Source organism: Rana temporaria, chromosome 1, assembly GCF_905171775.1.
Source record: "Rana temporaria chromosome 1, aRanTem1.1, whole genome shotgun sequence".
Lineage (NCBI taxonomy): Eukaryota > Metazoa > Chordata > Amphibia > Anura > Ranidae > Rana > Rana temporaria.
In genome coordinates, this window is record NC_053489.1 from 89,961,940 (window position 1) to 89,985,973 (window position 24,034).

At 45.0% G+C, this 24,034-nt stretch overlaps 1 protein-coding gene across 1 annotated transcript in view; it reads left to right on the plus strand.

Moving 5' to 3' along the window:
* The first annotated feature begins 566 nt into the window (after positions 1 to 566).
* Positions 567 to 24,034, plus strand: part of ADAMTS6 (ADAM metallopeptidase with thrombospondin type 1 motif 6) — a 397,790-nt gene continuing 374,322 nt past the window's right edge. The window contains exon 1 of the mRNA XM_040340248.1: positions 567 to 920. The gene's annotated coding sequence lies outside the window, so the exon portion shown is untranslated. The remainder of the gene's footprint in view (positions 921 to 24,034) is intronic.

Below are 24,034 nucleotides of genomic sequence, written 5' to 3' on the forward strand. Positions count from 1 at the left end.
TATGATATCATCGACCTATATTATCATGTCAGTGACCTACTTATGATATCACTGACTTATTTTAGGTCGATCAATGGACACTGCTGATGGGGATGCAATCATGTGACACTGGTTTTGGCCTAAGTCCAGCCTGTACCCCGGTATAGAGCTGGGGCACAGTCTGCAGGAAGCCGCACATTGCCCCACAGACGCTCTGATCACAGTTGCAATGCTCTGCAGCCTTCAATGCGAAAATTCAAGCAACACACATTTGTTGGTGCATTTATTGGCATCTTGGTAAAGGTGACCTGTGCCTTTAACCCCTCCGTCCAGCCCGGACAGCTGAGACCTTTCCAGGGACAGTGGAAATCCTGGACTGCAGGCTAGCGTGTAGAGGAGGAGAGGAGCAGAGCACAGCCCGGCATCCAGGAGCAGTCCATCCGCCTATCAGGAGCTCATCCCCGGCTCGGCACCGTGCACCGGGCTCCCCTGCTCGCACCCCTCTGTCCCCATCCCCCCCACCCCCTCCGAGCCGGGGCCGCGCATGCGCACTTGTGACGTCATTCTCCCCTTCGTTTGCTGAGCTGCCAAAATACTGTGTGAAGTAAAGTTGGCTGCGGGCCGGTCAGAGCTATGAGTGTCCGCTCCAGCTCCTGCACGGGGCTCTCTGCACTCCGCTCTCCGCACACACATGTACTGCCACTCATTACCAGGCAAGGCTGAGAGAGAGACAGCAGCCCATACACAGCAGCAGCACTGTGCCCAGTCCTAGTGCCATCCCTGTGCACTGCTAGAAGGATGGTGGTGGCACCAGGACAGACCTGCTGGATGATGCTCTTACACTTACTGCTGCTACAGGAGATGTGTGCTCTCTGCACTGAGTGAATGGGCAGCAGGCTGTACTCATTGTCTCCTCACCACACTCATACAACATGCGAACGGTAAGAAGTATTCTTCTATGGACACTCACAACTGCCACTGACCCTCAGGGGGGCACTGGTCACATGACAACTGTCACTTTTATTCTCATCATTATTATTATTATTATACCATTACTGGTCACCTTCTAGGAGCCCAGCACTGCCTTCTCCCCTGCCAGGCTCATGGCTGATCATTGACTTCTATGACATCTACTAGTAGCATTTCTGCACTGCAAGCACTTCCATCTACAGCCATGAAAAGTCCTTTTCTTTTCTACATTTCCTTTTCTGCTTTGCAGAGCCTTATGTAGTGCTGCAATGTAACAATTAGTATTATTTATGGATGCAATGTAACCATTAGGATTATTTATTGATACAATGTAACCACAGCACTGCTTTCAGTGTTGCCAATCTCTGATCACTGACGTTTTATTATTTATTTACACACTATAACTATTATTACCCATTGCTGCAATGTATCCACAGCATTGCCAATCTCTGATCACTGACTTTTTATTATTTATTTACACACTATAACTGTTATTACCTATTGCTGCAATGTATCCACAGCATTGCCAATCTCTGATTATTGATTTTTCTTTTAAATAATGTATTGGTACAGTATGACCACAGCATTGCCAATCTCTGATTATTGATTCCTTAGATTATTTATTGGTACAGTATGACCACAGCATTGCCAATCTCTGATTATTGTTTTTTTTAATACTTTATTGGTACAGTATGACCACAGCATTGCAATCTTTAATTGTTGTGTTTTTTTTTTCAATGACTTATTGGTACAGTATGACCACAGCATTGGTAATCATTGATTATTGATTTTTTTTTAAATACTTTATTGGTACAGTATGACCACAGCATTGCCAATCTTTGATTATTGATTTTTTTTCAATGACTTATTGGTACAGTATGACCACAGCATTGGCAATCTCTGATTATTGTTTTTTTTTAAACTTCTTCCTTTATGCAATGTAACCACATTATTTCAAGCTCTGATCATTGATTTTTAATATTTATTGGTACAATGTAACCACTGCATTGCTTTCAGTATTTCCAATCTCTGATTATTGATTTTTTATATATATATATATATATATATATATATATATATATATATATATATATATATATATATATATAAAATTATATTGATGCAATGTCGTCACAGCATTGCCAATCTTTGATTTATTGATTTTTGTTATATATTGATACAATGTCACCACAGCATTGCCAATATCTGATTATTGATTTTTATTATATATTGATACAATGTCACCACAGCATTGCCAATCTCTGATTATTGATTTTTTTTATTGATGCAATGTCACCACTGCATTGCCAATCTTTGTATCAATATATAATAAAAATCAATAATCAAAGATTGGCAATGCAGTGGTGACATTGCATCAATAAAAAAATCAATAATCAGGGATTGGCAATGCTGTGGTGACATTGTATCAATATATAATACAAATCAATAATCAGAGTTTGGCAATGCTGTGGTGACATTGTATCAATATATAATACAAATCAATAATCAATGTCACCACAGCATTGCCAAACTCTGATTATTGATATTTTTAGTGATGCAATGCCACCACAACATTGTCAATCTCTGATTAATGTTCTTTAAAAAAAAAACTCTTTCCTGATGCAATGACACCCCAGCATTGCATTCAGTGTTGGCAATATCTGGTCATTGATTTGTATCATTTATTCAATGTAACCATTATCATGTATTGATGCAATGCAGCCATTATTAATCGTTATTTATACGATGTATCCACAGCACAGTTGTCAGTGTAGTCAATCGTTGATCATTGATTGTTATTATCTATTGATGCAATGTATCCAGCACTGCCAATCTCTGATCTTATGTATTCCTTATCAATTATTTTATGCCTTTGCTGCCTTCTGTGTGATGTGGATGGGTTATTATTTATATATTTTACATCTTCTAGAATTCCAGTGCACATAAAAGTGTTTTTTTTTATTTATTTTTCCTGTTCTATTTTGCAGTCATTGCAATGTCAGTGATTATTAGTATTATTAATGAAGGTAACCAGCAATGTATTCAGTACTTCTGCACTGATTCACTTCTTATTTTGTCTATGAGCTTAGTTGATTAAATGCTGAATAATGTTAAAAAAGCTTGCAATCCATTTGCTGCTCAGCAGTAGTAGATAAAAAAAGAGGCCAGTGCTTCAGAAGTGGAATTGAAGCCAACATTTATGCTTCATGTAAAAAAAATAAAAAGAGAGAGAAGTCTGCTGAAGAAGTCAGACAAGTGCATAGCTTGTGTCTGGACTCGGAGGGGCAGCATGAACGTGTTCGCTCCGTCTGATGCTCTTCTAGGATATGTTAAGCTCTTAATAGACTAATCAAAGAGATGTTAGTGCGGTTTTGATTTCCTTCTGGCCACTTGGGATCTCAGATTTGTCTATGTGAGTTGAAGGAGTGCAGCGATCATAGGTAGAGTACGTTTTGGCTGCATAGGAGACTCAGTCTATATAGAGGGGTTATGTGAGGTTGAACCCCCCCTCCCCCCTTTTTCCAGTCGTGTTGAGCTTAACTAAACATGCTTTGTGGGTGCCAGAGATCTGCAGGACCCCAAACCCAACTAGTCAGTGCTGTGACTGTAAAGAATAATTTATTTAGTTATTAGCGGTTCTTATTTCTACTTTTGGCAGCTGGAGGTTTAAATAGAAGTTTGGAGGTACCATGCTGCCAATGTATTGACGTAACCTGCTTCCCCCCCCCCCCATTTGTCTCCCAGCTGATGGATGCAATCTTAGGTGACACCTCCAGCTGTTGTTGAACTGGCTGTCAGGGGATGTTGGTAGTAGTAGTACAACAGCAACTGGAGATTTCTTAGTGGAAATGAAGATATAGTCCAGAGGATCACATACCTGTGTGTAATGTTATTTCTTTTCTCTCAATCTGATATTTTGGCTGCGCTAATTTCTTCCAGTCGTGCAGTTTAGAGGGAGCCCATAGGGGAGCATAGAGAGGGATTGTTATTATCTGACTGCCGGTGTGTAAGGCACATTGGTGCCAGATGTCTGGGTCACACGCCTTTTATCCAAATACATTTAGCTTTGCTGATGGATGGTAAAGGGAATATCAGCTGGGGGCAGGCTAGACATCTACCTCCTCCACTCCATGAAAACAAGGTGTGCTATGGACATTTATTACAACTCTTACTCCATGTATAACTCATTAAAGCAAAGTTGTCATAACTGTCTGCTCCAGTGCTGCTCTAGGCAAGACTACAATTGGGCCCCCCCCCCCCCCCATCTAAATTTGTCCCATCCTAGCCATTTTATAATTGTGCATTAGAAATCATCCTAACTTTTGGTGTCCCCTTTGACCCGCCCTTGACCCCACCTCTCCCCTGTCCAAGCTTTGAACATGTAATAGCATGAGCCATGACAGGTCTTCTTTATGGAGAGATCTGGGGGCAGATCCACAAAGAAGTTACGACGGCGTATCTATTTACGGAAACGACGTAAAAAAATGCGCCGGATATACGTTTATGGATTCGCTTATCTAGCAAATTTGCATACTCGACGCGGAATTCGACGGAACCTAGCGGCCAGCGTAAATATGCACCTTAGATCCGACGGCGTACTAAGACATACGCCAGTCGGATCTAGCCCAGCTTCAGGCGTATCTTGTTTTGTGGATACAAAACAAAGATACGCCGGAGCAAAATAGAAGTTACGCGGCGTATCTTTGTTTCGGGCACGGCTGCTGAAGAAATGGCACAAGCGGACCGTTTCTTCAGTGCACATGCGCCGATGACTATGGCGCAAGCTTATACAGTAAATAGCTCCTAAACAGGTTTAGGAGATATTTACAGTACGTACAGGTAAGCCTTATTATAGGCTTACCTGTAGGTACAAGTTGTGTAACAGCGTTTACAACTACCTTAACATGATTTCTTATGGGTCACGTTCACATCTGTGCACTTTATGGAAAGGGCCAGGGGCTTTTTTCTGGGTTTTGGTTCCATAGACTTCAGTGGATCAAAAATTTGTATTAAAAAATTCAAAATGCACCTAGAATATGCAAACTGCATAGGTGTGAACCAGGCCTAAAGGTTCCTGGGGCCCCCCTCTTAAACTGATAGGGCCGGGCCTGGAACAACAGGACTGGCTGTACTGCCTTATCAGCGGCCCTGTGTGCGCGCCCGTGCAACAGCTACAAACAACGTACATCTATATCCATAGGCGTCACTTTAAAAGCCTTCATAGGTTACCACTTTAGATTTAGGGCAGGTTCCCACAAGCTGACAGCAGGGGGGTGGTGCGTGTATGTTCACCATTTTAGGTGCGATTCAGGTCAGAATTTTTGGCGGATTTTGCACCTGAAACAGGCGAGAAGACGCACAGGACCTTCTGCAATTCGGACTGCAGATGCCCTGGAGGTGTGTGAACAGGGCCGGCCCTACCATGGGACCCAATAGTACCATTGTACCAGGCAGCACTTTCAGGGGGGCAGCAAATTGCCGCCCGCCCGCCATCCCATTCCGCCAGCTCCGCTCTCCACTCCACTGTGGGGCTAATTGCCGCCTGACCGCTCCTCCCGTTCTGCTCTCCGCTCCACTGTGGGGCTAATTGCATGAATAGAGCCATAACAGGTCCTTTTTATACTCCTATATACATGTATAGAGCCATGATAGGTCCTCTTTAGTTATCATGATATAAAATAATGGATGTGGGGGCATTTTGGTGGGTGTAATTTTTTTTGGGGGGGGGGGCAGCATTTCATTCTTGGTACCAGGCAGCACAATGTCTTGGGCCGGCACTGTGTGTGAACCAGCTCCATTGAAAGCCAGTCACACTCTCCTGTCATGCAAATTGACTCCGGCGGGGATCGGGTCCGCGGGTCCCATGGCCGCGGTCACGTAGCTTCGGACCGGGACAGGTACGTGATTGTGCCCAGCCGTGCCATTCTGCCGATGTATATCGGCGTTAGGCGGTCCTTAAGTGGTTAAATAATTTTTTTATCACTTTTATTGCTGTCACAAGGAATGAAAAAATACTTGTGACAGCAAAAGATAGTAACAAGTACTCCTTATGGAGAGATATGGGGTCTATAAGACACACCGACTGGTTAGTAGCTCGGGTCTCCCGATGGGACGTCCCATCTCGTTGCTTCTGATAGCAATCAATCGGCTTGTAAACCGTTCTGATTGCTTTATTCTTGAAATTTGTAAAACAAAAAACAAGGACAAAAAAACAGCAATTCAGACTGGTGTTTTGGGAAAGTATACTCTTTAGAATAACAGTGAGGCTGATGAGACTGTAAAGCCGTGTACACACGATCGGTTTGTCAGATGAAAAAAGACTGATGGACTGTTTTCATCGGACAAACCGATCGTGTGTGGGCCCCATCAGTCTTTTTTTCCATCGGTGTAAAAAAGTAAACATGTTTTACATTTTTCCTATGGATAAAAACCCATAGGAAATTACGATCGTCTGTGTGGAACTCCATCGGAGAAAAATCCACGCATGCTCAGAATCAAGTTGACGCATGCTCGAAAGCATTGAACTTAATTTCTTTCGGCTTGTCGTAGTGTTTTACGTCACCGCGTTTTGGCACAGTTGGAATTTAGTCTGATAGTGTGTAGGCAAGACTGATGAAAGTCAGCTTCATTGGACATCCGACGAAAAAATCCATTGGATTAGATTCCATCAGAAATCCGATCGTGTGTACAGGGCATTAGAGGTGTACAGATGATAATCTTCTAGTAGCGTGAATTACTTATTGATTTATTTGTATAGTGTAGGTTATAGCTCAACTCCAGCATTCTTTTTAATAAATAATTGACGTATTTAGTAAAATGGGGCTCAGTTACAGTACAAATGTGCTGACAGTGGACATACTGACAGGAGGAAAGAGAAGGTAGAGCAGAGTGATGACATCTCCAGCATGCTGCTGCTCCTGTTTTATGCAGTCAGTAGGCAGGATGGGTGTTCTTGACCAGTTTTCCAAGATGACCAATTTGTAGTGCTGTTGCAGTGGAGGTTAAATATATGACTGTGTTGTTTGGCTGGGCTGTCTGGACCATAAAACTGCCTGCACATAATTAGAAATACAATGGCTGGTTGAAAATTTCTCATATACAGATTGTATTTTAACTGTGAATTTAGCTGTTTGCATGGAGTTTAGCCTTTAAAGCGGTATGAAAGCCAAAAAAGCAAAATATTTCAGCATACTAATCATTCGATGTGGTGGCTGCATTTGTTTTTTTCTAAGCCTTTTCTCTCTCTGTTTTCATCTGGTGATGTGACCAGTAGCACACCTTCTGTATGTGAGTGCCTCCACTTTGAATGAAGGAACACAGGGACACCTTTGGACAGCAGCATTGGTAATCTGGGGTGAGGGGAGTGCTAGACGCATTAGCAGATTTAGATACACTAAGGCCGGGTACACACGAACAAACATGTACGGTGAAAGCGGTCCGTCAGACCGTTTTCACCGTACATGTCTGCCAGAGGGCTTCTGTACGATAGTTGTACACACCATCGTACAGAAGTCCGCGCGTAAACAATACGCGGGGCGTGTCCGCGTTGTCGCCGCGACGATGACGCGGCGATGACGCGGAGACGTGGGCGGGCCTGCCATTTAAAGGCTTCCACGCATGCGTCGAAGTCATTCGACGCATGCGAGGGACGGCGGGCGCCTGGACATGTACGGTAGGTCTGTACTGACGACCGTACATGTCCGAGCGGGCAGGATTCCAGCGGACGGTTTTAAAACACGTCCAGGAATATTTGCCCGCTGGGAAAAGGCCCGGCGGGCAAATGTTTGCTGGAATTCGGCCCGCTCGCGCCCACACACGACCGAACATGTATGCTGAAACTGGCCCGCGGACCAGTTTCAGCATACATGTTTGGTCGTGTGTACGGGGCCTAACACATTGAAACTGAACTCCTGCTAACGCTTTATAAGCAGTTAGGCTAGGTTCACATCTGAGCGGGCACGAGAATGCGTGTAAATGGCATACCTTCCCACACCCTCAGAAACAACGCGCTGCTGTTAAGCAGATGCGTGGGGGCGCCATTAATCTTACGGCACCCTCATACACTGGAAACCGCAGGACAATTTTGTGTGATGGGAACTACACAACACTATGCAGTTTTCCTGAAGCCTCGTACACACGACTGAGGAACTCGATGGGCGAAACACATAGTTTTCCTCGTCGAGTTCCTTGTTAGACTGTCGAGGAACTCGAGCAAGAACTTGCTCTCTTTTTGGCTCGTCGAGTTCCTCGACAGTTTCCTCGTCGAAAAATGTACACACGACCGGTTTCCTCGGCAAAAAAAAAATCCCAGCAAGTTTCTTGCTGGTTTTTGCCGAGATACTCGGTCGTGTGTACGAGGCCTGAGGCTGCATTTTTGGAAGAGGTGCAGTGACCTTTCCATTGGGCTACATAGGTACAGCAGCCCATTCTAATGAATAGGCTGCTGTGCCCGCTCAAATGTGGTCTCTGGGAAACCAGCATAATGTGAACCTAGACTAAGGCCCCTTTCACACATGCGGAACGTATGTCCGCTTTTTCATCCATCAGTTTACAGATGAAAAGGGGACACACATTGATCCCTATGAGATTGCGGGTGTTAGTGGATGAACATCCGCTGACACCCGATCTCATCCGGGTCTGCAATCCTCCGATTCTGCAGATGGAGGAAAACCCTATTTTTCCATCCGTCTGTGGATCGGATGAACACGGACAGACGGTCCGTGTTTATCCGATCCCCCCATAGGGGAGAGTGGAGATCTGACAGGGCAAAGATATGACATCTCACAGTGTGCGGGGACCACCCTGTCATCTCCTGGCTCAGCGGGGATCAGCAGAGCGATCCCCGCTGAGCAAGCGGAGGTTCACGGGGCGGATCATCACGGATCCATCCCGTGTGAAAGGGCCCTTATAGCAATAATGTTTTATCCTTTTGGGATAAAGGTTTTACAGAAATAAATAAAACCTGATCGTGTAATCACCCCCCGTCAGTGTTATATGGTTTGTCTCAACCCTGTAACTGCTACATCTGCAGTTTGTTCTGTTGAAAAACAACAGACTTACCGCCCAGATCAAAATAAAGGAACGATAGCCTTAAAACTAATGCAATAAAAAATGTTTGCTTTTGGGTTTAATACCAAACTACAGCCAAAACTTTTTTACTCTCTCATCCATAGAAGGACATAGGATTTTTTAGACTGTCAGGTTATACTGCCACCTACAGAAGAAATGGACACTGGCAACAAAAAACTGCTGGCAGCACAGGATAACCACACCCACAACCACCATGCCAATGTTTCTTGTGTCCTCAAGTGAGTGGACACTTTTCGCTGTTTTTGTTTGGAAGTTTTTCTACCATCAACAACTGCTGGCAGATTAATGCCGGATATGTTATATCATGGAAGTCTTCACAGTCAACCCACAAATGCAGATGTTCCTATTTTTACTGGTGTTCTTTCTGAGACAGCCCTATTTTTTCTTCTTCGATTGTCTACATCTACCATTAGATTGTGTCGTAGAGAAGGATTGCTGCTCTAAGCCCCAGTCCTCTAAGCACACGCCCTTTTAGGAACTTACAGGTGCCGGCTCTGCAACGAACTAGGAAGGAAGAAAAAATCCTGGATGGCTGCACACCGCTAAAGGCATCTTTCTCGATATCTTATGTGGCAGATGAAATCCAATACAGTCACTTGATCTTACAGAAAACAGGAAAAGCTACTGACGCGTTTGACACCGTAAAAAGGTGCTTAATCACGATTAAGCACCTTCTTACGGTGTGAAACGCGTCAGCAGCTTTTTCTGTAACATCAAGTGACTGTATTGGATTTCATCTGCCACATAAGATATCAATAAAGATGCTTTCAACGGTGTGCAGTCGTCCAGGATTTTTTTCTTCCTAGATTGTGCTGTATATGGAAATCCTGAACAGTTCTCTTGTTAACCAAGCAACAAAGGATCTCAGTTCATTATCCCTATTGGTGTTATCTCTGCAGAAGTCCTACAGTTGGCGGTGACTACCTGCCTGTGTTCCAGTTAAAACAAGACTCTGCTTTTCAGGTTAGGCCAGTATGTCTGGGGATTCCTTATGGGGTTATCAGTCCAAAGCTGGGGAAGTTTTCCTGTCCCTGTGTCTGCAACTCACCAGCTCATTGGTTAGGTTACCTATTAAGGTTATACTGCGTTGATGTTCTCTCAGTTTGGTATTGACACTACGTATGTGGCATTTGCAACAGAGGCAACTGTAGCTGATGAACATTTTGTGTGGGGAGTATTATACCATATGCATTTCTCAGGTTGACCACAAATTACTTGTCTTGCCTTTGGTGTTGACAACCTACGCTACGAAAATAATTTTACTGTTAGGGGTCCCCACAACTTGGGAAGTTTAATCAAGGGGCCACGGCACTAGAAGGTTGAGAACCACTGCTCTAGTGAAAGCAGTGTATGTTTTGGTGGCTTTGTGGGATCAGTACACCATGCTCTATGCCTTTTCTTCCATCTTCCTTGTCTGCTTCACAGGATTGAAATGGAAGAAGTTCCCATGATCCTGGGATAAAGGCCATAGGGAGGTCAGATGTTGCTGGCACATTGCCATGTGGTGCCCACAGCCAATCTTGAGGTGGTTGTAAGTGATCTGATTATTCCCCTGAGTTTCACAGCTTAGTGTGATACTTTGGCAAAGATCAGAATCAATTTCCGATTGGGATAAAATCCAATGGAATTTTCCGTCGGAATTCCGTTCAAGCTGTCTTGCATACACACTGTCAGACCAAATTCCGACCGGCCAAAACGCGGTGACATAAAACACTACGACGAAAAAAATCTAAGTTCAATGCTTCCGAGCATGCGTTGACGTGATTCTGAGCATGTGTGTTTTTTTCTCCGTCGGAGTTCCACACAGATGATCAGAATTTCCGATAGAATTTTTTTCAATCAAAAAAAAATAAAACATGTTTTATTTCTAAACTCAGCTGGAAAAAAGTCTGATGGGGCCCACACATGGTCGGAATATCCGATGTAAAAATTCCGTCTGACTTTTTTCATCGGAAATTCCGATCGTGTGTACAAGGCATTAGGCTACACTAGGGGAAATAAGTGTATTAGGTAGATTCAGAAAGAGTTAGGCCGGCTTATCAGTAGATAAGCCCACCTAACTCAGAATCTAAGCCGACCTATGTTTAAGCGTATGCTCAGAGATACGCTTAAACATATCTAAGATACGACGGCTTGCGCCGTACTATCTTAGATTGCAATATTTTGGATGGCCGCTAGGTGGCGCTTCCATTGCGGTCGGCGTAGAATATGTAAATGAGGGGATACACCGATTCACGAACGTACGCCAGGCCGACGCAGTACTTTTACGCCGTTTACGTAAGAGATAGGCTGCGTAAAGTTAGAGCTAGGCTCTAGTGGAATAGTAATGTCAAGTATGGCCGCCGTTCCCGCCACCAAATACGAAATGTTTACGTAAGTCGTCTGCGAATCGGGATTTACGTAGTTTACGTCCACGTTGAAATCAATAGGCCCGTACGGCGTACGTAACCGCAATGCACGCTGGGAAATGTAGTCGCCCGGCGCATGCGCAGTGACAAAAAAACGTAAAATACGCCCCCCCCAACCCATTTGAATTAGGCGCCCTTACGCCCACCGCGTTTACACTACGCCGCCCTAAGTAAGGAGGCAAGTGCTTTGAGAATCATGTACTTGCCTCTCTTACTTAAGGCGGCGTAGTGTAAACACGCTAGGCTACGCCGTCTTAAAATTGCGCGCCCGTACCTGAATCTACCTAATAGTATCCAACATGGGAAATACTCATTGCACGTGGATTGCAAGTGTGCACCACTGCAACATGAAACAGCACTACAAATAAGTGTCTAATTGCCCACCATTCATTTTGGGTTCTAAGATTTACATTAGATGACACCTAGTAGCAAGGAATGTCAGTAGAACATTCCTTAAACTTAAATAGGTAACTCTTCTTTTTCTAGCCAGACAGATGCAAGATTAATGGGCTTTTGGAGGAAGACTTCCTTGTTTCTTGACAAAGAAGGAAGTGTTCTCCCAAAATGTTGTTTGCTCTGTTTTTGTTTGCCAGATAAAATAAGGTTTACCTTAAACACGAGAGGTGATTTGCTGCCAGACTGGGGAAATGTCTGTCTATGGGCAGCTTAAAAAGGAAGATGTGCTGAGGAATGTCTCGTCTTCTATGTTGTCTTTTTGGTTTGTGGATGGTCAACAGATGGTTTACTGCATTTTGCTTTGAAATGCATTCAGCTCTCAGCTATCACATTGGTATTTAGACAAATCAAATTATGTTCTAATGCAGGGGTCTCCAAACTTCCCAAAGGAAGGGCCAGTTTACTGTCCTTGGGGGGGGGGGGGGGGGAGAGAAGTATCAGTGGGAGCAATTACTTATTGCCTGAGGTCAGTAGGAGACAGAAATAGTATCGTATTATTGGTATTCATAGGAGGAATAGTGCTCCATAGTTTAAGGTGACCAGATTTAAAAAAAAATCCGGGGACATATTTTTTCTTTACTAGTAATGGCAACAATCAGCGACTCTCTGCCCGTCGCCGCCCACCTCACAGCTTTTCAAGTCTGACTCTTCGGGCCCCGGCTACTACTGGATGGGGAGCGGAGGAAGATCACTCCACCAGGGAAGGCAAAGAGATAGGCAGGTGGCTGGCCAGGATTTGAGCCAAGGCAGAAGAAAATGTGAGCGAAGATGAATGGGCATGCGCCCGAAACTGAAGAAATATTCCCTCCGCTCCGACCAGCACATGATCATCAGAAAGGGGCACAGATAATGGGAAAAATACAACCCCCCTATGCTAGTAGGCAAAGCGGAGCGGGGGTGTGTAATTCAATTTTTTTTATTTTAATTCTGCATTGATTGTCTTTGAAATTGCCCCTGCCCCCTATTAAATCCAATCTGGGGACAAAATTAGGGACAGACTTGGTCTGGGGACAGTGTCCTCAATCAGGGGACTGTCCCCTGAAACTGGGGATGTCTGGTCACCCTACCATAGTTGTCAGTGGAAGACTGGATGGAATTGTCCCTAGTCATTGGTGTCAATGGGAGGAATTTTGTCCAATTGATAGTGTCAGTGGGAGGAACAGTTCCCCATATCAGTGTGAAGAATAGTCCCCCATGGGGCGCATAAAGGCAAGAAAAGGGCTGCATTAGGCCCAAGGGCCACAGGTTGCAGACCACTGGTTTAATGCCTAGCCACAGATGGCGAGGCACATCAATGGGAATAGCGATGTGGCTGGGCACTACTCTCCTGTTCTGCTCCATAGACCAAACGTGAACCAATGCTCAGCTTTTATGTTTTGGAGCACAGTGGCTGGAACAGATGCCTAAAGAGGGTCAAATTGTACCAGCATGTTCAACCGTCATCTTTGACCACCTTTAGGTGAAGTGAGAAAGTGGTGTTGGCAGATAATTAGTGCTTAGCTGCTTGAACTGTGCAGACCAGTTAAAAAATATTTTGTAAAACAGCTGTGCGTGAAGAGCTATCTGCCTTCTCCTAGGTCATTGACATATTCGCTGCAAGCATTTTAAGTTTTTATGGTAACCTGTAGCCAACAGAAATGCATGTGTTAGAAAGATAAAGGGGCTTGTAATCTCTTTTAAAGTCGCAGCAACATGGAAAAAAGTGTTTGGACCTCTAGGCTATATAGCTGTAAAAAAGAATGACAGAATGACTTTAACATTTCTGTTCCCAGAAAGTAATGTCTTCAAAGGCATGGCTAAGGTCTAGAAAAGTTACTATGTATAGTGTATAATGTGCTGGTGTAAGCATATTATCCATCCAGTCCCAGGATTTAAATAAAAATTAGCATTAACCTTCCCCCCATTGGGTGTTTGGGGCTACTATGGAAGGAAGGTGCGAGTGCTGCTGTGCAGATTACTAAATGCGAATGGGATGTACTTAGATGGGATGGACCGCAGAAACAAACACAGATTGGGCACTCCAGTAGTGGGAATGTTCACTTGTGTATTAGTCAGAAGATAGTCAGAAGATAGAGCACTGCTATACCGCCTGAAAAACTCCTGCACTGCATACTCAATGTGAAAGCCCAAGGTCTTTCACACTGAGGCGATGCGCTGGCGGAAGAGAAAAAAATCTCCTGCCAGCAGTATCTTTGGAGCGGTGAGAGGAGCGGCGTGTATACCGCTCCTTCACCGCTCCTTCCCCGCTCCTTCCCATTTAAAACAATGGGAACCCACGGCAATACCACCCGCAATGCGCCTCTGCAGGGGGTTTATACCGCCCTGCTAGCGGCCGAATCCCGCGACAAATCTGACAAAAAATAGCGGCACTATACCGCCACCGCACCTCCCGCCCCAGTGTGAAAGGGGCCAAAGTAATAAAAGTATGATGTGACGTTTTCATGTATTATAATGCAGAGCTGTATTGCAGTGAGCAAACAGTAACAACACTGTACAACAGTCATCTTAGGCTTGGATTCACACTTATGCATTTTTAGTGGTTTTTGCATTTTGCAGATTTGCATTACAGTCCATTTACCATGGTTTCCTATGGAACACGTTCTGTACTGCAAAATGCAAAAAAGCACAAAAAATGCATAGGTGTGAAACCAGCCTTATAGAGTTGTCACCATAATGCTGGAGTGAATCTTGAGGGCCTAAGATGAACCAAGTTTGATTACCCGTATCCAAATGGATGAGACACATTCCTTAAAGTCGGCGGCGTCACTAGGGTTGGTGTCACCCAGTGCAGAAAGAATTGGTGCAGACCCCCCATCCATCAATATAGACCCCCTCAGGGCAGACCCCCCTCCATCAGTATAGAGCCCCTCAGTGCAGATCCCCAGCCATCAGTATAGACCCCCCCCTTAGTGCAGCCCCCCTTTTATCGGTATAGATCCCCCTCAGTGCAGACCCCCATCCATCAGTTTAGACCCCCCCTTAGTGCAGACCCCCTTTTATCGGTATAGACCCCCCTCAGTGCAGACCCCCTCCATCAGTATAGACCCCCCTCTCCACTTGTGCTAGTAGACCCCCTCTCCCCTCCCATAGCACCCCCCTAGCACATGTACATCTGCATTACAACAAACTGTACACACCTCAGAACAGTGAGGGATATGCAAAGTGGTGTGTGTACCTCTGACTTTCTCCTCCTGTGTAAATGTAAACAGAGAGGAGGGGGGGGGGGTGGCTTCGGTCCGCTCCACTGAGGGACACAGCTGGGGAGACAAAAACACAGATCAGTGTAGGGGTATGGACCGTGCAGTGTTAGTGGTGCTGCTGTTTACAGGTATCATCCCTCAGGCAGGTTTCATTATTAATATTATTATTATTTACACGATTTACAACCAGGTGCGGCCCACACACCCCCCACCTAGTGACGCCACCGCTTAAAGTGGTTGTAAACCTCAGACATGAAATATGAACAAAGTATATCCCTTAATTAAGAGCACTATGTTTAATTTTTGTCTGCTGTTTCATTCCTCTGCTATAAGCATGAGTCACTTCTGATGAGTTTTCCTGACACCAAGAAAAAAAAGTGACAGGGAGGGAGCTCCAGCTGATTGACAGCCTTGGCTCTGTTCCTGTGTGCTATGTGAAAGGTGCGTGTCCCTTGCTTCCAATCAGCTTTCAGAGCTCTCCTTACTGATGTAACTTCAGCTGTCCACCCCCTGATTTTCAGAGCTGAAAGATCCTGTGTAAATTCTGTACTTTGAATGGATGTAGGGGAAAGACAGCTTTACATAAACAGGTACAACTTATATAGGAGGATTTGTTTCATGACCTGTGTATCACTTGAGGCCAATCACTTCACTGGGTATGTAAGGGTTTACAACCATGTTAAGGATATATTGCTCTCTATTTTAAATGTCCAATTTTTTAATGTTACCTTTATATGCCCCTTAATCTGAACCTGATCTTCATACCTAATGCTTAAAGGGGTTGTGACGGCAGAATTTTTTTTATCTTAATGCATTCTATGCATTAGGATAAAAAAGTTCTGTGTGCTGCAGCCCCCCTAATACTTACCTAAGGTCCCTCTCTATCCAGTGATGTCCATTGGTGTCTCAACCAACCAAAATTCTCCTTCCTGATTGGCTGAGACACAGCAGCGGCGCCATTGGCTCCCACTGATGTCAATCAAAGTCAGCAAGCCAATCAGGGGAGAGAGGGGATGGGGCCGGGTCAGGGCTCCATGACTGAATAGTCATATGGAGCTGTGACTCAGCTCAAGGGCCCTATATATAACAAGCTGCCTACTGTTGGGGCACTGAACAAGAGGGAGGAGCCAGGAGCACCAAAAAGGGACCCGAGAAGAGGAGGATCTGGGCTGCTCTGTGAAAATCTACTGCAACAGAGTATAACATGTTTGTTATTTTTATATATATATAAAAAAAACAAGACTTTACAATCACTGTAACCTGACCCTAAAAGCCGGTTCACACTGGGGCGGCACGACTTCGGGGGCGACTCGGCGAGGAGTCCTAAAGACGACTCCAGAGGCGACTTGCAAAATGACTTCTGTATAGAAGTCAATGCAAGTCCCCCCGAGTTGCCCCCAAAGTCGTACAAGAACCTTTTTCTAAGTCGCAGCGACTTGCGTCGCTCCTATTAGAACGGTTCTATTGAATAGAATGGGACGCGACTTGTCAGGCGGCTGAGTCGCCTGACGAGTCGCCCCAGTGTGAACCGGCTCTTACACTAGCTTTATCCCAGCAACAGATATCAGTAGAAAAAATTACACCATAAATACATCTAATTCTCCAATTTATCAGCACCAAATTATCCGCCCACCCAAACGAATCACATTTAGATGGAGTTGGACTTTCAGGCCATTTCTTGCTGTCTTTGTCACTCATGAAATGAACTTTCCAGTGAATCTATTGGTTCAGTATTATTTCAGCCCACAATATGGCTGTCCTCTGTGCAAGTAATGTATACACTTCATTAAAGTCAGGGTTATGGAATGAATTTATGAGGTGAGTCTAGAAGGACACCTTGGGTCAGACATGTAAAATAACCTCATAAAGAAGTCGGGCTCTGTTTTCTTTGAAATGCTAAACATGATCATTTAAAGACATTTAACTTAAGCTCGGATGGTATGTGTAATTTCTAGCATATGTTTGTGACTGCGAGTGTGCCTTTAAATAAATGATTGGAGTTCCATAATGAAAAACAATCATAGATAAGTTTTATGTTTCCCCTAGAAATCTGCAAGTTCATATTGTGTTTCTCGGTTTCTCTGTATTCATTTAATATTATACGTGGATCAGTGTCAATTCTGTCTAGTAGGTCTGGCCTCTCCACGGTGGCTTTTTGTTGCACTGTGGGCCTCTTCTGTCCTCTCTGCTCCTTTAGATTTTTTTTGTGTGGGTGACGTTATCCTCTCTACCACATGAGTTTAGCTGTGCCTAGCAGCCTTTTGTTTCTCTCTTTTTTTACACACAGTAAGCAAAGTTTGATCTTTGCCTACTATGTGTCCTTTCTTTGTGGTATCCTCTTAAGCTACCATTCCATGAATAGTGCAGGTGTTAGTGCAAACCTCTGCTAGGCAACAGGGAAGACATTGTGTGATCTCAATGAAATGTGGTTTATTGCTTAAGGTGACTAGATTTTTCAAATTAAATCTGGGGACATATTATTATTTTAAGTACAAACACGCATGCTCAGAACCAATGTTAAACATCAGGCAACAATAGCAGAAGTTGCCCAAAGGGTGGCGGTAAAGAGCTGAAAAACCATGTGGTTTGGTGAATGTTGTCTGAAAATGTTCTGCCATGTGTATGCATACCAAGTTCACGGCCAACGCCCCTTCGGACAAAAATCCCTGGAAAAGTCTAATGGAAGTCCGATCATGCGTATGAGGCTTTAAAGGCACTGGCAGCCCCACGATTGGATCCACTTCCCTCTGTTCCTGCTGCTGGACACTGTCAGCTGAGCTCAGCTGTGTCTCTCTGCCTGTCGCCACCGCCACCTGCCATACAGTCTCTCAAGTCTCTCTCCCTGGGCGGGCCCTGGCTAATACTGGGTGGGAAGTACAGAAAGATCACTCTGCCGAGAAAGGCAGGGAGATAGGCATGCGTTTGCCAGGGACTTGAGCCAAGGCAGAAGAACATGTGAATGGGAGCAGAATGGGCATGCATCCGAAACTGAAGAAATAGTCACTCAGCTCAACCGGCACATGATCATCAGAAAGAGGCACAGATAATGGAAAAAAATGACACCCCTAAGCTAGTAGGAGCTGCAGAGCAGGGGTGTCTAATTCAATTTTTTTTTTTTATATTATCCTGCACTGACTTAGCTAGATTCAGAGGGAGTTACCGCGGCGTATCAGTAGATACGCCGTCGTAACTCTGAATCTACGCCGTCGTAAATTTAAGCGTATTTTGGAAACCAGATACGCTTAAATTAGGCTAAGATACGAGCGGCGTAAGTCTCCTATGCCGTCGTGTCTTAGGGTGCATATTTACGCTGGCCGCTAGGTGGCGCTTCCGTTGTTTTCCGCGTCGAATATGCAAATGAGCAAGATACGCCGATTCACGAACGTACGTGCCCCCGTCGCAATTAGTTACGCCGTTTACGTAAGAGATGCGCCGGCATCAAGATAAAGCTGCTTCCTAGGTGGCGCAGCCCATGCAAGGTATGGACGTCAGAACAAGCCTATCTTTTTACGCCGTTTGCGTAAGTCGTACGCGAATAGGGCTGTGCGTAAGTTACGTTCACATCGTAGGCAGTGTTCGACGTATCTTAGGCATTCTATCCGACGCATGCGCACTGGGATACTTCCACGGACGGCGCATGCGCCGTTCGTTGATAACGTCATTTACGCGGGGTCATGCTTAATTTCCCTAAAACACGCCCACCTCTTCCTCATTTGAATTAGGCGCGCTTACGCTGGCACATTTACGCTACGCCGCCGTAACTTAGGACGCAAGTGCTTTGTGAATACAGCACTTGCCTCTCTAACTTGCGGCGGCGTAGCGTAAATACCATACGCTAGCCCGCACAAAGTTACGCTGCCCTACCTTAATATGGCCAACTGTCTTTGAAATTGCCTGGGCCCCTGTTAAAATCCAATCTGGGGACAAAACCGGGGATAGACTTGATCCGGGGACAGTGTCCTCAGTCTGGAGACTGTCCCCGGAAACCGGGGATGTCTGGTCAGCCTATCATTGCTGTCATTATGTTTTTTTTTTCATTTGGAACTTCCTGACCTGCAGTACCTTTTGGTTTGGGACCTGTCAGGCCGGGTACACACGGGCAAACATGTACGATGAAACCGGTCCGTCGGACCGTTTTCACCGTACATGTCTGCCCGGGGACTTCTGTACGATGGCTGTACTAACCATCGTACAGAAGTCCGCGCGTAAACAATATGCGGGGCGTGTCCGCGCCGTTGCCGCGACGATGACGTGGCGACGTGGGCGGGCCTGCCTTTTAAATGCTTCCACGCATGCGTCAAAGTCATTCGACACATGCGAGGGACAGCGGGCGCTCGGACATGTACGGTAGGTCTGTACTGACGACCATACATGTCCGAGCGGGCAGGATTCCAGCGGACGGTTTTAAAACAAGTCCAGGAATATTTGCCCGCTGGGAAAAGGCCCGGCGGGCAAATGTTTGCTGGAATTCTGCCCGCTCGCGCCTACACATGACCGAACATGTATGCTGAAACTGGTCCGCGGACCAGTTTCAGCATACATGTTTGGTCGTGTGTACGGGGCCTAAGTCATGCTTGGGTAAGACTGTATTGCAGCCAAAAAGGTAAAAAAAATCTGTTAAGCTGGCTATACATGGAGTGAATTTCTGCTGGCTTTGATGAACTAGCTTAAATTTGAGCCCTGGGTGGTCCTGTTGGCACCCTCCAACGCAACATTTTTTGATCTTCATCTACAGTCACTGTTAAGGTATTCTGACAGCCGTGGGTTTCGTATGTCAGAATACAACAGCTGGAAGCAGGAGATTTGCTAATTTCCAGAAGTAAAAAAATCAATTAGTTCTTATCAGTGGCGTCTCCAGCTTTCATATTAAGGGGGAGCACATGGGGGGACAGGGACAAAAGTAGGGGGGCCAACTATAAAATGCAATTATATATATATCCTGGGGCCCTTTACTACGATCCCACAACGGACCCTTTCACATGTTCTGCAGTGAGCTCCCTTCCTACTATACTGGGGCCCCCCAGGGTGGCAGAAAACAATAAAATCACTGATATTTAACACTAGGAGCATCACCTGGATTGCATCCCGATCAGCATGTCAGAGAAGGCTCCACTGCTGCTAAGCAACATGCAGGGAGCTCAACTGTCTACAACCAATAGAGATGGGCTCGGGTGTGTTTGAAATTCCACATGCCCGATCTCGCCAGGAAGCCGACACTCCACAGTGCTAATCACAGCCAGTGAGACATTTCCTGATCTGTGCAGCTGCGGACCAGGAAATGTCTCACTGCCTGTGATTAGCTCTGTGCAGTGTGGGCTTCCTGGCGGGATCGGGCATGTGGAATTTTAAACATGCCCAGCCCATCTCTAACAACAAATTGTGCTGGCCCCCCTGTACATCAGCCCCATAAAGTATCTAGCACTGGGTTCATATGTGCTGCCGCCGCTGCCATGGAGACAGAGACCAGCGCTGTGAATAGCCACTAGTGATAATCACTGTTTGTCGGGAGAATACAATTGCTGGGCAGGAGGGATATTCCCCTGTCACCTGTGTTGATGGGGGAATCATGCAAGTTTTTTTCCTGCAATTTGTGGATGCAGGAAAGAAATTTGCACCGTATATTATCTGCCTAACTGAAAGTGAAAGTAAATTATGAATGTCTTGAAAGAACAGGAGAGGGGGAGGGAGACAGATGGGGGAGAGAAGGGATGAAGATAATGCAGTTCAGTGATTATAGTGTACTGCAGTCTGCAGTGCACACACTTAAACACGGTCCAGGCTAGAATGTCAGGCATCATTCACACACAGCCAGGAATGCTGCTGATTTTCATATTTCCCGCCCACACATCCCCTCTCTTCAGATACAGCACACCAGGATAGTGTGGGCGGGACTGGAAGGAGGAGGAGGAGCTGTATTCCTCCCTGCTTGTATGTGAGGAGAGTGAGGGGGGGTGGCTGGAGTGTCATAGACTGACACTCGGCTCAGCTTGCAGTCACCACTCTCGGAATTTACAGGCTGGTTCTCCTGTCCTAAGGATGGGAGAATCAGTCTGTTTTTTCAGTAACTGAGATGAAGGCTTGCCCCCCCCCCCCCCACAGTCCTTATGGAGTCCTTTCTGCAACTCGCTCTTCTCCGTGTCAATGAGGATGCAGGGGAAGGAGCAGATTAGGCGGCTGTGGTTGTGTGAGCGCTCGCATTATGCAGTGTCGGCGAGCAGAGGGAGGAGGAATCAACCACCGAGCTGATTGGGGACACTCTCCCTCTCAGGATAGACTGTTACTCCAGCGGTGGCCCGAGGAAAATACAAAACATGCCACAAAAAGAAAAATGCCCCCCCCCCCCCAAAAAATTTTTTTTGGGGGGGAGGGGGGGGGCACAGCATAATGTTGCATAATGGTGTCCCCCCCCAGGGACACCATTGGTTCTTATTGCATTGCATTTGTGATATATTTCAAGAGGCTGGTAAATTGATCACCATTATTGTGAGTCAAAAGAGAATTTGTTGCCTACAAAAGATTTCTGCCAGCTGGTAAGCTAGTGGTGGCAACCACTGGTATACATTTTGCAACTGTTCTTTATACGAGTAGGATAAAAATACAACATTTCCATTTCTTGTCCCATGTGTATGTCATGTAGAGTTTTACACTAATTGCAAAACATTAGGAAGAAGGGAAAAATACATAACATGTGGCACACTATTTGGAATATACCAAGAAAGATACCTACTTTATATCGGGTGCTATTTTGGATAGATGCAGGAACAATGGCATGAAGTGTAGTTTGACACTTTTAACATGTTCACGTATGATTCAATTGCATAAAGGCAAACCTTATTTTTTTTTTAATTGTGGATAGTAAGCGAGGGGTTAGAACCTCTGTCAGGTATTTATTGCTTAAATTATAGAAATATGGAGCTCCATTGCTGCTCAGAAACTAATGTTAAAGTGATATAAAAGGCAAATAAAAAATAAATAACAAACATGGTATACTTACCTGCTCTGTGCACTGGTTTTAAACAGAGCAGCCCCGATCCTCCACTTCTTGGGTCCCCCCGACGGTACTCTTGGCCCCTCTGTCCTGCTGAGTGCCTCCATAGCAATCTGCATGGAGCGCGGCTCAGCCCCACCCCCGCGCTCTTCACATTGGCTCACTGGCTGTGATTGACGTTGCTCCGCTGCTGTGTCCCAGCCAATAAGGAGGAAGAGACCCAAGAGAGCCACTGCTCTAGTGGAAATCGCGATGGGGCTCAGGTAAGTATTGGGAGGACTGGGAGGGCTGCTGCACACAGAAGTTTTTTACCTTCATGCATAGAATGCATGAACGTAAAAAAAAAAAAACTTGAGCCTTTACAACCATTTTAAGTTGTTACTTCATGTGAAGAGTTCAATACTGGTTCTAATACAGATCTGTGAAGCCTTTCTTTGAGTCCATCCAAGTTTTATCCAGTGTGGTTCCCTGATGAAGGGGGAATGGTGTTGCCCCTGAAACACATTGGCTGTTTTTATATGACTTTTTTTTACCAACAATTACAATTATATTGGACTTCTTTATTTTGATTTGGTCTAGCACTTCTTCATGTATTTCTATAGTTTGAGCTATTGATAGGGGCTGAGGGAATTGATGGAAGCCTTGCTGCTTTGGAGCTTCTCTGCCAGAGCTATTAAGCTTGTTTGAAGTTTTCCTTCATCTGACTACACACACAAGTATTTCCCAGGGCCTCTTTTAGTATGTTGTTCTGGAATTATTCATTGCTGTCTGTGTCCCCATTATGGAGATTTTCTCTACATTTGTCCTGTTGACCACCAGCCGCTGAACTAAAAATCAAAAATTTTCACCCAGTGTCACCATTAAAAAATTGTGGGGAATCTTCCAATGGTGACACTTGCTTTGTTTACAGCTATCTAAGAGGCAATTTACCTAATTTACAGAGATTTTGTTTAGCCTCCTGTTGTGTCTACAGAGAAAATGGAAATCTATACAAAGGGACACAGATGACAAAAAATAAATAAAAATAAGGGTTTTAACCACTTCCAGACCGCCGCATGTACATATACGCCAGCAGAATGGCACGGACAGGCACATTGGCGTACCTGTACGTCCCTGCCTAGACGTGGGCCGGGGGTCCGATCAGGACCCCCCTGGTACATGCGGCGGTTCCCGTGGCTGTCCGAGCGATCCGGGACGAGGGTGCGGGAGACTCGATCGATGACGTCAGACCTACAGCCACACCCCCCTACAGTTGTAAACACACACTAGGTGAACCCTAACTCCTACAGCGCCCCCTGTGGTTAACTCCCAAACTGCAACTGTCATTTTCACAATAAACAATGCAATTTAAATGCATTTTTTGCTATGAAAATGACAATGGTCCCAAAAATTTGTCAAAATTGTCCGAAGTGTCCGCCATTATGTCGCAGTCACGAAAAAAATCGCTGATCGCCGCCATTAGTAGTAAAAAAAAAACAAAAAAAAAACTATCCCCTATTTTGTAAACGCTATATATTTGGCGCAAACCAATCGATAAACGCTTATTGTGATTTTTGTTACCAAAAATAGGTAGAAGAATACGTATCGGCCTAAACTGAGGAAAAAAAATGTTATATATGTTTTTGGGGGATATTTATTATAGCAAAAAGTAAAAAATATTGAATTTTTTTCAAACTTGTCACTCTATTTTTGTTTATAGCGCAAAAAATAAAAACCGCAGAGGTGATCAAATACCACCAAAAGAAAGCTATATTTGTGGGGAAAATAGCAGCATATTGGTCCAGTCCTTAAGTGGTTAAAGAGAGGTCTCCAAACATTTGAAACAAAGGGCCAGTTTACTGCCCTTCAAACTTTGAGGGCCAGACTGTGGCCAGTGGAAGTAGAAAATGCTTTGGCATCAGTGGTGTCAGTGGGAGGAATCGTGCCATATCATTATTGTTATT